The sequence below is a fragment of the Panthera uncia genome, chromosome D1 (assembly GCF_023721935.1).
Source record: "Panthera uncia isolate 11264 chromosome D1, Puncia_PCG_1.0, whole genome shotgun sequence".
NCBI lineage: Eukaryota > Metazoa > Chordata > Mammalia > Carnivora > Felidae > Panthera > Panthera uncia.
Genome location: NC_064808.1, coordinates 3,650,574 through 3,662,876, shown reverse-complemented (window position 1 = coordinate 3,662,876; position 12,303 = coordinate 3,650,574). Strand labels below are relative to the sequence as shown.

General features: G+C 48.7%; 1 protein-coding gene and 1 long non-coding RNA gene across 16 annotated transcripts in view; one reads left to right on the top strand and one right to left on the bottom strand.

The window, feature by feature from the left end:
* PPP6R3 (protein phosphatase 6 regulatory subunit 3) overlaps window positions 1–12,303 on the top strand; it is a 138,405-nt gene that overhangs the window by 505 nt on the left and 125,597 nt on the right. For 14 of the 15 annotated variants that reach the window (XM_049641945.1, XM_049641938.1, XM_049641929.1 and 11 more), the window contains exon 1: window positions 1,083–1,228. The exons of the other annotated variant lie outside the window; for it this stretch is intronic. The gene's annotated coding sequence lies outside the window, so the exon portion shown is untranslated. Of the gene's footprint in view, window positions 1–1,082; window positions 1,229–12,303 lie in introns of those variants that run through there. 15 annotated transcript variants of the gene reach the window in all.
* Window positions 579–1,107, bottom strand: LOC125930213 (uncharacterized). The gene is made up of 2 exons (XR_007460115.1): window positions 1,020–1,107; window positions 579–648 (listed from the first exon to the last, which is right to left on the bottom strand). It is a non-coding gene; the product is annotated as an uncharacterized LOC125930213 (long non-coding RNA).

The window sequence follows — 12,303 nt, the reverse complement described above, 5'->3', positions numbered from 1 at the left end:
CCGCGGCCTTGCGCGGCGGCGGCGGGCGGGGCGCGCCCCTAACCCGGCCGGGCCCCGCTCGGCTCCGGCCCGCCCCGGACAACTTCTCTGGGCGCGGGCCCGCGAGCGTGTCAAGTTGAGGCGGCAGCTCGCCGCAGACTCTCGAAGGCCATTGTTGGGCTCCGTTCTGCGGGAAACAAGTTCTGTGCGTTTGTGCTCTTTGGCCGCAGAGTCATCGGGACACGCAGAACCCGGCTCGGAGTATGTAAATAGCCTTCCGAGCGGCTTTTTAACTCCGGTGTTGTGACTCGAAGGTGGACCTGGTCACGAACGCCTCCCCGGCGAATATGAGCGGGGGGGTGGTCCTTCGTGTGGCTGGAAGTACCTCCCTCTTAAAGCAGCCCATCCGCTGCGGACTTGGAGGGCTTTCCTCCCGGGTGCCGCTCGCTCCCATCTCAACTTGGACTTTTCGGTTGTAAGGGCGCGGAAGGAGCCCTTGCGAGCATCCCTGCGCCCTGACGCTTCAGCCTCCGAGCTTCCCGCGGCGTTCCCGGTCCTTCTTAACGTTTCCTAGCGGGTCGGCTAGAGCTTTGTTTATGTTTTGCTTTTTACGTGGTTGTTTCCTCTCGTCCCCACAGCACCCGTCGGCGTGGATGTCGTCCCACTCTGCTAATGGGAAGTTTACTTTGGTTTTTGTCCTCAAGGTCACGTTGCAGGGAGGCGGCGAGTGGGAGAGGGGCTCCAGATGTCCAGCCACTCGAGTGAAGGTCTCCTAAGCGGTGGCGGGATCTCAGCTTTTCTCTACTGCGAAGCTAGAGTGCCTGGCTTGAGGTCTTGGCTTCACCACTTGCTGGCTCGCGACCTTGGACAAGTTACCCCGCTTGTCTGCTTTCCCTGTAACACGGCAATAATAATAGTCCATCTCCCGCGTTTGTGGGGAGGGAACGAGTTAGCAACGGTGCCTGGCGCGCAGAATCAGCTTGGTGCGATTAGTGGCTATTGGTGCCAATTTAAATTTGATTTTTGAATGTTTGGATTACCGTTAGGAAGTCGAATGAGCGTGTAAGCCCTGGCCCTCGGTGACGGTCTCCAGAAAGCCCTGTGTGTTTCACCGTCAGGTTTGCGGAGAAAACAGGCTGGAAGTTATTCTAACTTTTCCAGGAGAGGGGTGGCTGAAGATTCATTAAATCACCGGTGTTTCCTGAAGTGATAAGCTCATGCTGGTGCTTCGGAGTGTTTTGTCTGAGAGGTGGGTAATTGAGGAAAAGCCTGTCGGGAGCTCGGGTCCGATTCTCTTCCTGCCTGCGTGGGGAGACGAGGCCCTCGGTGCGATTGGTCCCCGTGTCTGTCAACTCCAGTTTTATGGTCCCCGTATCTGTTCGTCCGGGTTCTCCGGGTTATCGAGGTTTGCAAGGGTGCTGCGTGTTGAGATGTACTTCAAGCCTCATTTGGGAAGTCACCGTTCTCCCACGGACGCTTCGGAAGTGTTTTGCCTTCGGTGTGTCTGATTAGGGAGTCTGGAGCCTCTAATAACAGAATGCCATCCGCTCGGTCACACACTTACTCACAGTCTCTTAATCCCTGCTACTCGGAACCGTGGTGCCCTTCCCTCGGTGTCACTTGCTTGGGACCTGGCTTGCTTCGCTTGCACTGGGGCAGTGTTTCTGTGCACTTTTTTTTTTTTTTTTTTTTTTGAGACAGAGAGAGACAGAGCATGAATGGGGGAGGGTCAGAGAGAGAAGGAGACACAGAATCCGAAGCAGGCTCCGGGCTTCGAGCTGTCAGCACAGAGCCTGACGCGGGGCTCGAACTCATGGACCGCGAGAACATGACCTGAGCCGAAGTCGGCCGCTTAACCGACTGAGCCACCCGGGTGCCCCTGTGCACTTTTTTTATTTTTTAATTTTTTTTTTAAGTTTATTTATTTTTGACAGAGACAGAGAGTGAGCATGAGCTCGGGAGGTGCAGAGACAGAGAGAGGGAGACACAGACTCCGAAGCAGGCTCCAGGCTCCAGGCTCCAGGCTCCAAGCTTTCAGCACAGAGCCTGATGCGGGGCTCGAACTCACAAACCGTGAGATCATGACCTGGGCCGAAGTCGGATGCTTAACCGACTGAGCCACCCAGGCGCCCCTCCCCTGTGCACTTTTAAGTAGAGGTGGGCATCTCGCCTGGGGTAACTTAAGAACAGGGTTTTGGATTAGAAAACTTTAGCTTTTGTGTGAAGTATGCAAAACAAAACAAAAACTTGCTGGTTTGAATTAACTACTTGAGAATTTGAGAATCAGACCACAGCTGGACAGAAAATGAATGGTGGTAAGATTTGACAGAGTGTCGTTCGCTCCTTTAAGGTAACTTTTGCATTGCTTTGGTGCAAAGGCATTGTGCTTATCACAGGCAAAATCTCTCTCTCTCTTTTTTTTTTCTTTCAAGTTTTAAATTCCAGTTAGTATACAAAAACCTCTTTCTTAAAACAGTATTTGTCACTGGGGCGCCTGGGTGGCTCAGTCGGATGAGCGTCCGACTTCAGCTTGGGTCATGATCTCGTGGTTCATGGGTTCGAGCCCCACATCAGGCTCTGGGCCGACAGCTCAGAGCCTGGAGCCTGCTTCGGATTCTGTGTCTCCCCCTCTCTCTGCCCCTCCCCCACTTATGCTCTGTCTCTGTCTGTCTCTCAAAAGTAAGTAAATGTTACCAAAAAAAATTTAAGAAAAAACAACAGTATTTGTCAGGATCGGTATTTAGTTTGTTGCCGTTGTGAACTTCTTTCTTGAAATGTCATATTTTGGGCAGTTGAGAGGCAGCTTCAGTATATGTTGGTCCAAATTTTATAATGTTTTATTACCCCTAAGAAGAATACATGGTAGTGACAATGCAGTTCTTCTAATTATCTACTTACCTGAAACTCAGCCTTGAGTTTATTTCATGAAAAGCAGCAGAAGCTGTGGTTTGGTCCTCATGAGTCAAGAGCTGAGTCCTTGTGTGGGCCGAGTAGTGTGTTAGCTACTCTTCTTAGGTGAGATGGACTGAAAAAAATAAACCTGGACTCTTGGCTTTAAGCATCTGTCTTATTTCTTCTTTTTCCTTAAGAGAATCTCAAGTAACTGGTTTTTGATTTGCTCTAGGTATGTGTTTCATGGTTGGGAGGCAGTTTTGCCCCTAAAGAAACATCTGGCAATGTCTGGAGACATTTTTGCACGTCCTGCCTGTGGGAGTGGGCAATGTGCAATTTGGCTTCTAGAAGATAAGAGGCCGGGGATGCTGCTAAACAGTCTGTAATGCACAAGATAGCACCCTAAAATTACCCAGCCCCCAAAATTAATAGTGTAGAAGTTGAGAAACTGTGTTGTAGATAGATGCTAGACTGGCACACATTAGAATCACTTAGGACTTTTTGTTGTTGTTGTTTTTTAATGTTTCTTTATTTTGAGAGAGAGAGAGACTGTGTGTATGTGAGCAGGGAAGGGGGGGGCAGGAGAGAGGGAGGGAGAATCCCACAAACCACAAGATCATGACCTGAGCTGAAATCAAGAGTTGATCACCTAACCAACTGAGCCACCCAGGTGCCCCTGGGACATTTTTAAGACCAAGGATGATGGACCCCACCTCTGGAAATTTGTGGTGGTATTGAGAATGTATTTTTTAAAGTTTTATTTATTTATTTTGAGAGAGAGAATGAGAATGAGCCAGGAGGGGCCAGAGAAGCAGCGGGAGGAAGAGAATCCCAAGCAGGCTCCTTGCTGTTAGCGTGGATTCCGACTCACGGCTTGATCCTATGAACCATGAGATCGTGACCTGAGCCGAAATCAAGAGTCAGATGCTCAACTGACTGAGCCACCCAGGGGCCCCAAGAATATATTTTTAGAATGCTCCCCAGGTAGTAATGAAGTGTAGCTAGGTTTTGGAACCACTGCTCAAGACCACAGACGGTAATGACCACTTGGCCAAGGAATCCTTCAGGTGACCTGTGAGCTCTGTCTTTGTGGCACCTAGATCCTACCTAGGAGATCACTTAGTAGTGGGGATACTTGGTGTACACACATTAGTTTCAGGTGCCTCAAGACTGGACTTTAATATTTACTTATTTTTTTAAGAGAGAGAGGGAGCGAGCATGCGAGCAGGGGAGGGGCAGAGAGAGAGGGAGACCCAGAATTGGAAGCAGCTCCAGGCTCTGAGCTGTCAGCACAGAGCCCGACGCGGGGATCAAACCCACGAACCGCGAGATCATGACCTGAGCTGAAGTCGGACACTTAATCGACTGAGCCACCCGGGCATCCCTGAAGACTGAACTTTAAAAGAAATTTTAAGTGAATAGATTTTATAATATAATTTAGAAACTTTTCCTTTACCTCGTGAGAATACATCACTGTGTTGTGCAGCTCTCAGGTGTTTAGGGCTGTTTGCTCCTACTCCTAGAACGTGATTTTTGAGTTTTATATCCTTTGCTCCCATCCTGTCAGTCAGTTGTCAGTTCTGTTTTTAGATGCAAGCTTCATCATTATCTTTTTGTTGTTGTTTTTTTTCCTTTTGTAATGAAGGCCTATTTGCAGAGAGTTAGCCCTGGATCTCTTTGCCAGTTCTGCCTTTTTAGGGCAAGAGAGAGGCATACTCCATGCGTAACATTTTAACACAGAGACCCTTGCCTGCTAGGAAAGGAGGCTCCTCTGTGCTCTGGACTCTGACCCAAGTGGGGGAGTGTTTCTCTTCCTGGCGGTGGAGTTGGGGAGCGGGAAGAGGTGCGTTAGCAGAAGGGCAGGGATCCTTTTCTTACACATACTTACAATTTGGATTGTCTTGTTTGTTGAATGGAAGAACACTGGTTTAAAAACTACAGATTTCCAGCAATCGAATGTTAGTATCTGGGCATCTAAAAGGGAGAAAGAAGATCATGGTGGCACCTTCTAATCTTTCATCCTGAAATCAGCTTATGGCTGCTGTTGAGAAGGACGAACGACCCCTCCCCCATCAACTTCTTCTAATCTTCATTTATTTGATCAGCAAATAGAGTAATTGAATCCTTACTCTGCCAGGAGCCGTATTAGGGACTCACTCACGAACAGGCACTTAAGGACTTGCACTCTGGAGGGAGAGGTAGCAATTATAAAAGGGATGCAGTTTTGGCTGGGAGGCCAGGTAACAAAGCTTGTTAGAATTGTCCACGGAGTAGGTAAGTAGGCTCCTCAGGGAGGCCCTACAAGCCTGGGCAGAAGGAGCTTAGGTTTTGCTCCTTGGGGGTTGAATTTGCCAGAAGTCTCTTGCCACTTAAGAAGATAGTTACACCTTTGTTTTTTAAGTGTATTAAGTGGTTACTTTGCCTTGCTTCTTTGGTTGGTGTGTCTTAGAAAGCAGTGCCGTTTCTGTGCTGGCGAAGCTGTTTTGTAATGGCGAATAGGATCGGTCTGTATTGGGTTTTGCTCCATAGATGATGGTTGTTGGTCAAACCAGAAACACAGACTGCTCCCGTACCGATCAGAGGCTCTGTGTAGGTTCTCACTGAATGAACATCTTGAGCATCCTTGGAATTGATTGTGTCTCTAATGGGAGTGTTTTTTTGTTTTTCCTGCTGCAGTTGGGTCTAGGCTGACTAGAGGTTTGTTTCTGTGGCCTTTTGACTTTGGCTTAGATTTAGTTGCCACGGAAAACCCCTTTCTTCCTCTCTCCCTCCCCATTTATTTTTCTTTACTTGGAGAGGGTTGATAGTTACTAGTCGGATCAATACCCAGTTTATTTCAGGGCTTAAATGATTGTGGACTGACCTCTGGATACCAGGAAGATCAGCTCGTGAAGAAGCAAGTAGGAGGAACCTTGGTAGTAGTTGAAAGACTTCTCACCTTAATGGAGACAATTTCATGTCCTGGATTTAGCAGTCTGGGCTTAGTTCTGAGCAGAAGTGTTTTACTACTCGTCACTCACAGCTGGCTAGTGTTGACCTGCTTTGTAATAAGTATTAGTGAAGACGACACAGTCATCTGTGAATTTATACAGATGAAGTTTGATTGGTTCTGAACATCTTTTTACTAATATAAAGAAGCTCTGATTGGTTTTGTACTTCTTGGTGACTTTGGAGAAGACTAGGGTGGTATTTCTTTCAGTGGGAATATATATTGACTTGAATGGCTTGTGTGCCCCAGAGGTTGACTGCCATGAAATCTGGTAACCCAAAGGAAAGATGAATTACAGATTCTTATTTTGGAGTTAGAGAGTAGAACACAAAGTCTGCAGAAGTAAGGGTGTGACTGAATGTCGAGTCAGATTTGGAGAAAGCTCTTCAGATTGCTGGTTGGAGCCTTGAGTTCCCCGTACCTGGATACAAATCTGAACAGCAGTGCTGGCACCAGAGACGTACTTTGGCAGGAAGAGAAAGGAAAGCTTGGGTGAGCATGCGAGGCACCCCGAGACCCTGATCGGGGCAAGTAAGGCGGGCGTGCTACACTCCCCGCTAAGTCACGCTCCATGGTGGCCTGGTGGTTCATATGCATTGGCTGGGCCTTGGTGAGATTTGGGCTTTCTGTCTCTAGATGGGGGCAGTGGCAGGAGGAACATTGAAAAGACTGACTTGATTGGCTCTTTGGGGTTTCCTTTCTTGAAAGTCATGGTTTTGGAGCTGGAACAAAACTTCGAGGTCATTGATTCTTAGAGAAGAGTGTAGGCCATGCTGGAGAATGGAGCCATAGGCAGCAGATAGATCTCTCTGTTCCTGGGTGATGCCTTCCGGTTTTGGTGGCCCCACTAGACCACAGTTTCTAGTGTCATTTGTTTCAAGAGTGACATCACAACTGGATCTCACTGAGAATTAAGAATAAATGCTTAATTTCTGAATTGTTTCCTTTTGGTGGTAGTACTTGTCAGTTTTCTGTCATTGTCGTAGACGAGGGGACAGTGTCTCCCTGGAGGTACAAAGGTTTTCTGTTGCCTCTGGACAGCGGGCATGGGGCATGTCTCGTCTGCCTCTGGTGCCTGCTTGCCAAGACCCTGTCCCTTCTGGTCAAAACATGCCCTTCCCATGGTAGACCTCTCGTCCTCAATTTATTACACCCTTACATGAATTCAACAGCTATGCTTTTGGCGCCTGTCATGGCATAGTATCTTAAACTAGGGGGTTTCACAGATTAATACTGTTCTCTTTCCCCGATTCAGAGTATGTCGTGGAGGTCAAGAGTATGCGAGGACCTAAAATAGCTGCTTTGAGTCCTGGCTCCCAAAGTCTTCCCAGCTGTGTAACCCTAATATCCGACGACATCTTTGTTCCTTGGTTTCCTTATCTGTGACATGAATATTAAATATAAACTCATTTGCACAATGGTTGGAACAGAGTAGTATTTTTATTGGTATTACTGTTCTCAGTCTTCTTCATAATAACAATAGAAGTAAGTACAGAAATGGCTCTAATATAAGGTGTAGTGAATGCTCTAAAGAGGTAAAATGCAATTTTAAGGGATCTTACAGGACTTTGAGGTCCGACGAGCTGCTCTGGGGTGGTCCTGGGTGATAGTGATACGGATGAGGGGGGCTTATGGCGTTAGTGTTGCTCTGCATGTTTTTTTTTCAAATCTGGATTATATTATATGTGCTTAGGTAAATGTGATCATATTTCTTTGATGGGAGTAGAGATCATATATTTGAGGTTTTGCACTTTGCTCTCTAAAACGGTCTTTAAAATCCCTCTGGCACTTGGGACATTGTAAAGGTAACTCCGTTTGCTTTAGAGTGTCCTCTGTTTCGTAGAACTGTGTTTTTCGGCGTACTGTGTTCTTGAAGAAAATCACACAGGCCTTGAGGGATCGATGTGTTTTAACATACGATTGGATCTTTCTTTATTTTGCACTTAATTTCTTTACAAATTCTGCATTACAACCAGACACCTCTTCTCTGTAGAGGACCAGTTAGTAAATATGTTAGGCTTTGCGGGGTGTAGAATCTTTAACGACTCAGCTCTGCCGTTGTGGCATGAAAGCAGCCATAGACAACATGTAAACAAATGAGGCTGGCTGTCTTCCAGTGAAACATTATTTACAAAAACAGTGCGGAGTGTGTAAACACCAAATCACTATGTTGTACGTTTCAAACTAGGATAATGTTGTTTGTCAATTACATGCTAGTGAAAAAATAATAAAACTATTCCAAAAGCTAAAACCTCACAAGAGGCAGGTGGTGGGGCTGTCCTGCTCTAACCTGCTTTTGTATTTTAATTTTTTATGAGATCATCAATTCAGAGAGAGTGGAGCAGTGTGTGTCCACCGTAAATGTTAAAACCAGCAACTGTGTAGCCAGTAACCAGCTTAAGGAATAGAATGTTGCCAGTACCTGTGGCTCTCGCTAGGTCTTTCTCTGACCACCTTTTCTTCCGACTTCAGGAGGGCAAGCACTACCCTACCTGTCTCATTTTCTTTGTGGTGTTGCCATATGTGAACGTATCCTTATATAATGTAACTTAATTTTTTGCAATCTTTAAAGTATACGAATTGAATCATTTTGTTCTGTGACTTCCCCCTTCCCCCACAATGTGTTTTGAGATTCCTTCATTCAAATGTTTGAGTACTTACTATGTCTTAGGCGCTAAGACCTATGTTCTGATGCTGGGTGCGCTGGCATGAGTAAAGCGGACGAAAGTCTCTGTCCCCATGGAGCTTACAATTCATCGGGCAAAGATAGTTAACAGGTAGGTCAAAGCTGCGGCAGTGATATGGTGAGTGATATCGTAGGGAGGAAAGCAAAGCCGGGAGGTGGGATGGTGGGGGCTGTTTGAAGATTGAAAGGGGGTCAGGGTGGACCTCCTTGAGAAGGAGGTGAGGCAGCCCTAGGGCCGGGGCCTGGAGGAGCCTTACAGGCAGAGAGTCAGCTGGGGGCACGAAGAAGGGTCGTGCCTGCTGTGTTGAAGGGACACTGGGGAGGCCCGCTGGCTGGAGGGAGAGCCCGGGGAGAGTGGCAGAGGTGCTGGTCGCGAGCCAGTCACACGGGCCAGCATTAGGATTTTATCTTTTCCTCTGAATGAGATGGGAGGTCCCCATAGTGTTTGGAGCAGAAGTGTGGCACGAGGCCTGACTTATGTTTTTGGAAGAGTCCCCCGAAGCTGTGAGAACAGCTGCCCCGGTGCTGCCACAGGACCCGTCAGCAGTAGCGGCAGCTGGGACCGAGGGGCCCTGGGTGGCCGTGAGAAGTGGGTGGGTTCTGGATGCCTCTTGAAGGTAGAGCTGACGGGGTTTGTGGGCAGATGGAATGGCAGCGTGGGAGCAGAGTGAAGGGTGCGGGGCTTTGCTGGCCGTGGGGGTTGTCACCTGTGAAGAACGGGAAGACCACGGGAGGTGCAGGGTGCGGACATCTTACCAAAGGCTGGGGAGAGCTCGGACCTGGTAAGTCCGTGGAGCTTTTAGAGGGCCAGCCGGACACGTGCAGGGTTCGGCTGTCTGCACTCGGGGGGAGAGGTCTGGGCTGAGGACGGAAATGTTGGTCTTCTGTGTTGTGAGGGCACCTGGGAGCCCGAAGGTGGAATGGGGACACTGAGGAATGAGGACCGAGTCGGCAGGCACGACGGGAAGGCGGCCTCCGAGGCGGAGGAGGAGGACCGGGCTGGGGGACCTGTGGCCAGCGCTTCTGCATCTGGTCAAGTGAAATGAGGCCCAGGCCTCGCTGGGTGGCTTTGGCAGCACGGAAGTTGTCGATGACCTTGACGAGAGCAGTTCCCACGTGGCGGTGCACGAGAAGCCTGGGGGGGGGGGGGGGGGGGTTCACGAAGGATGGAGAGAAGAGGAGAGCAGGTAGAGTTCTTTCTGGGCGTGTGCTGGGACACTGAAGGGACATTTGGGACCCCGAGAAGGTTTTGTCGAGATGGGAGAAATGACGGCATTTTGTCACACTGGGGGAGGCGATCGATTGTTCAGAGAGTGAGCGACCGGTGACGCAGGGGGGACACGGGCCGGAGCCGTGGGCTCCTCCTTGGGGGGCGCAGGGCAGTGGGAGCACGTGGGCATTTCCCTCTTTCTTTCATTTCTTGGGGAAATAGGAAGTTAGCAGCAGTCCGTGAACGTTAGGGTGAGTGGCGGCTGGTGGGGCGAGAGGAGAGGAGGGAAGGTGTGGAAGCCGAGGGAAAGTCGGGCCACGTTCAGGGGGGAGCAGCGCTTGCACTTGCCTTTGTCTTAGCAGACACGAGCAGGCCCCGTGGGGTTGTGGGTTTCCTGGAGCCTAAGTGGCAAAGCCAGAGGAGGTCAAGGGAGGGGCTGTCGTGGGGGGCCACGGAGCTGCCCCTGGTGGGGGGCGGGGGGAGTGAGCGTGTGTAGACGGGCAGCTGCGGCCACCCTTGGGCACGTGGCCGTGCTTCACGCCTCCCGGCTTCTGTGCTCTGTCCTGTTGCTCACCGCGTACGTACGTCTCATCTCGTCTTTGTCCCAGCACCGGAGGGTAGGGTTGTTTGCAGTCGAGAAACGGTGCTGGTGCCGCTTTGAACAAAGGCAGAAACGTTTCTCCAGGGCGTAGGCCTCGAAGAGCGGTGCAGCGAAGTACAAGCGCGGGACCTGAACGTCTTTAACTTGCGTAAACGCTGCAGATCGTATTCCAGGGTGGCTGTTCCACTTACCTTCCGGCAGGCACTGTTGTCCCGCATCCTTGCCAGCGCTGGCTTTGTCACACTTTCATATTTGCCAATTTGGTGGGTACGAACCTACATCTCGTTTTTAAAAATATAGCCACCTTATTGAGATAGAATTCACATATACACTTCATCCATTTGAAGTGTAGGATTTAACAGGTTTTCGTGTGTTTATAGGATCGTGTCAAGAGTGCCACAGTCTAATTTTAGAACGTTTTCATCCCCCCTCCCCCCCCCCCCCCCCCAAAGAAACCTTGTCCCCTCGAGCAGTCATTCCCTATTTCTGCTTACCTCTTGGCAACCACTGTGCACCTTCTCTTTCTGTAGATTTGCCTGTTCTGGACATTTCACGTGATTGGAATCGCACACCGTGAGTTCTTTCGTGTCTGGTTTCTTTCGCTTAGCAAAACGTTCTCAAGGTCCGTCCACGTTGTGGAAGGTGTCAGCATCGGTAGTCTGTTGCTTTTTATTGTCCAGTGATGTTCTGTTGTATGGATACACCACGTGTTGTTATCCGGTGGGTTGTTTCTGCTTTTTGACTGTCGTGAGTGGTACCGCTAAGAGCATTTGTGTATACGTCTTTGGGCGGACATAACGTTCTTATTTTCCTCCGCGTTTGCTTAGGAGTGGAATTGTTAGGGATCGTGGTAATGGCATGTTTAACATTTTGAGGAACTACCTAACTGTTTTCCCAAGGGGCTGCACCATATTACGTTCCCCCCAGCACTATATCAGGGTTGTAGTTTCTCCGTGTCCTTGCTGACATTTATTATTTTCCGTTTCAAAAACATTAATAGCCAGCCTAGTGGGTGTGGAGTGTGGTATCTCCCTGTGGTTTTGAGCTGCACTTCCCCGATGACTCATGCTGGTGGACAGGCCCACGTGTGCTCACTGGCTGGTTGGCTGTCCCATCCCATCCCTTAGAAGAAAGTCTCTTCAGATTCTCATTTTTGCATAGGGTTTTGTTTTGTTTTTTAATGTTTATTTTTGAGAGAGACAGAGACAGAATGTGAGTGGGTTAGGGGCAGAGAGAGAGGGAGACACAGAATCCGAAGCAGGCTCCAGGCTCCAAGCTGTCAGCACAGAGCCCGACGTGGGGCTCGAACTCACAGACCGTGAGATCACGACCTGAGCTGAAGTCAGACGCTCAGTCGACTGAGCCACCCAGGCTCCCCTCATTTTTGCATGGTTTTACTGTTCTTTTCTCTGATTACTGATGAAGTTAAGCATCTTTTTGGTTATTTGGATTTCCACTTCTGTGAAATGGCTGTTTCTTTCTTTTTTTTTTAAACTGAGTTCTTTGTTTTTTCTTATTTGTAGGAATTCTTTTTTCTCTCATTTTTTTTTAAAGTTAACTTTACACCCAGTGTGGGGCCTGAACTCACAACCCTGAGATCGAGTCGCACGCTCCACCACTGAGCCAGCCAGTCTCCCCTGTAGAAACTCTTGTGTATTCTGATTAATAATCTTTGATTGTGTGAAAAATGTCTTTTCCCAATTTGTGACTTGTCTTTTTACTGTGTTTGTGGGACTTTTTATTTATTTATTTTTTTTAAGATTTTTTTTTTTTAACGTTTATTTTTTTTTTGTTTAAATTTTTTTTTTTCCAACGTTTTTTATTTATTTTTTTGGGACAGAGAGAGACAGAGCATGAACGGGGGAGGGGCAGAGAGAGAGGGAGACACAGAATCGGAAACAGGCTCCAGGCTCCGAGCCATCAGCCCAGAGCCTGACGCGGGGCTC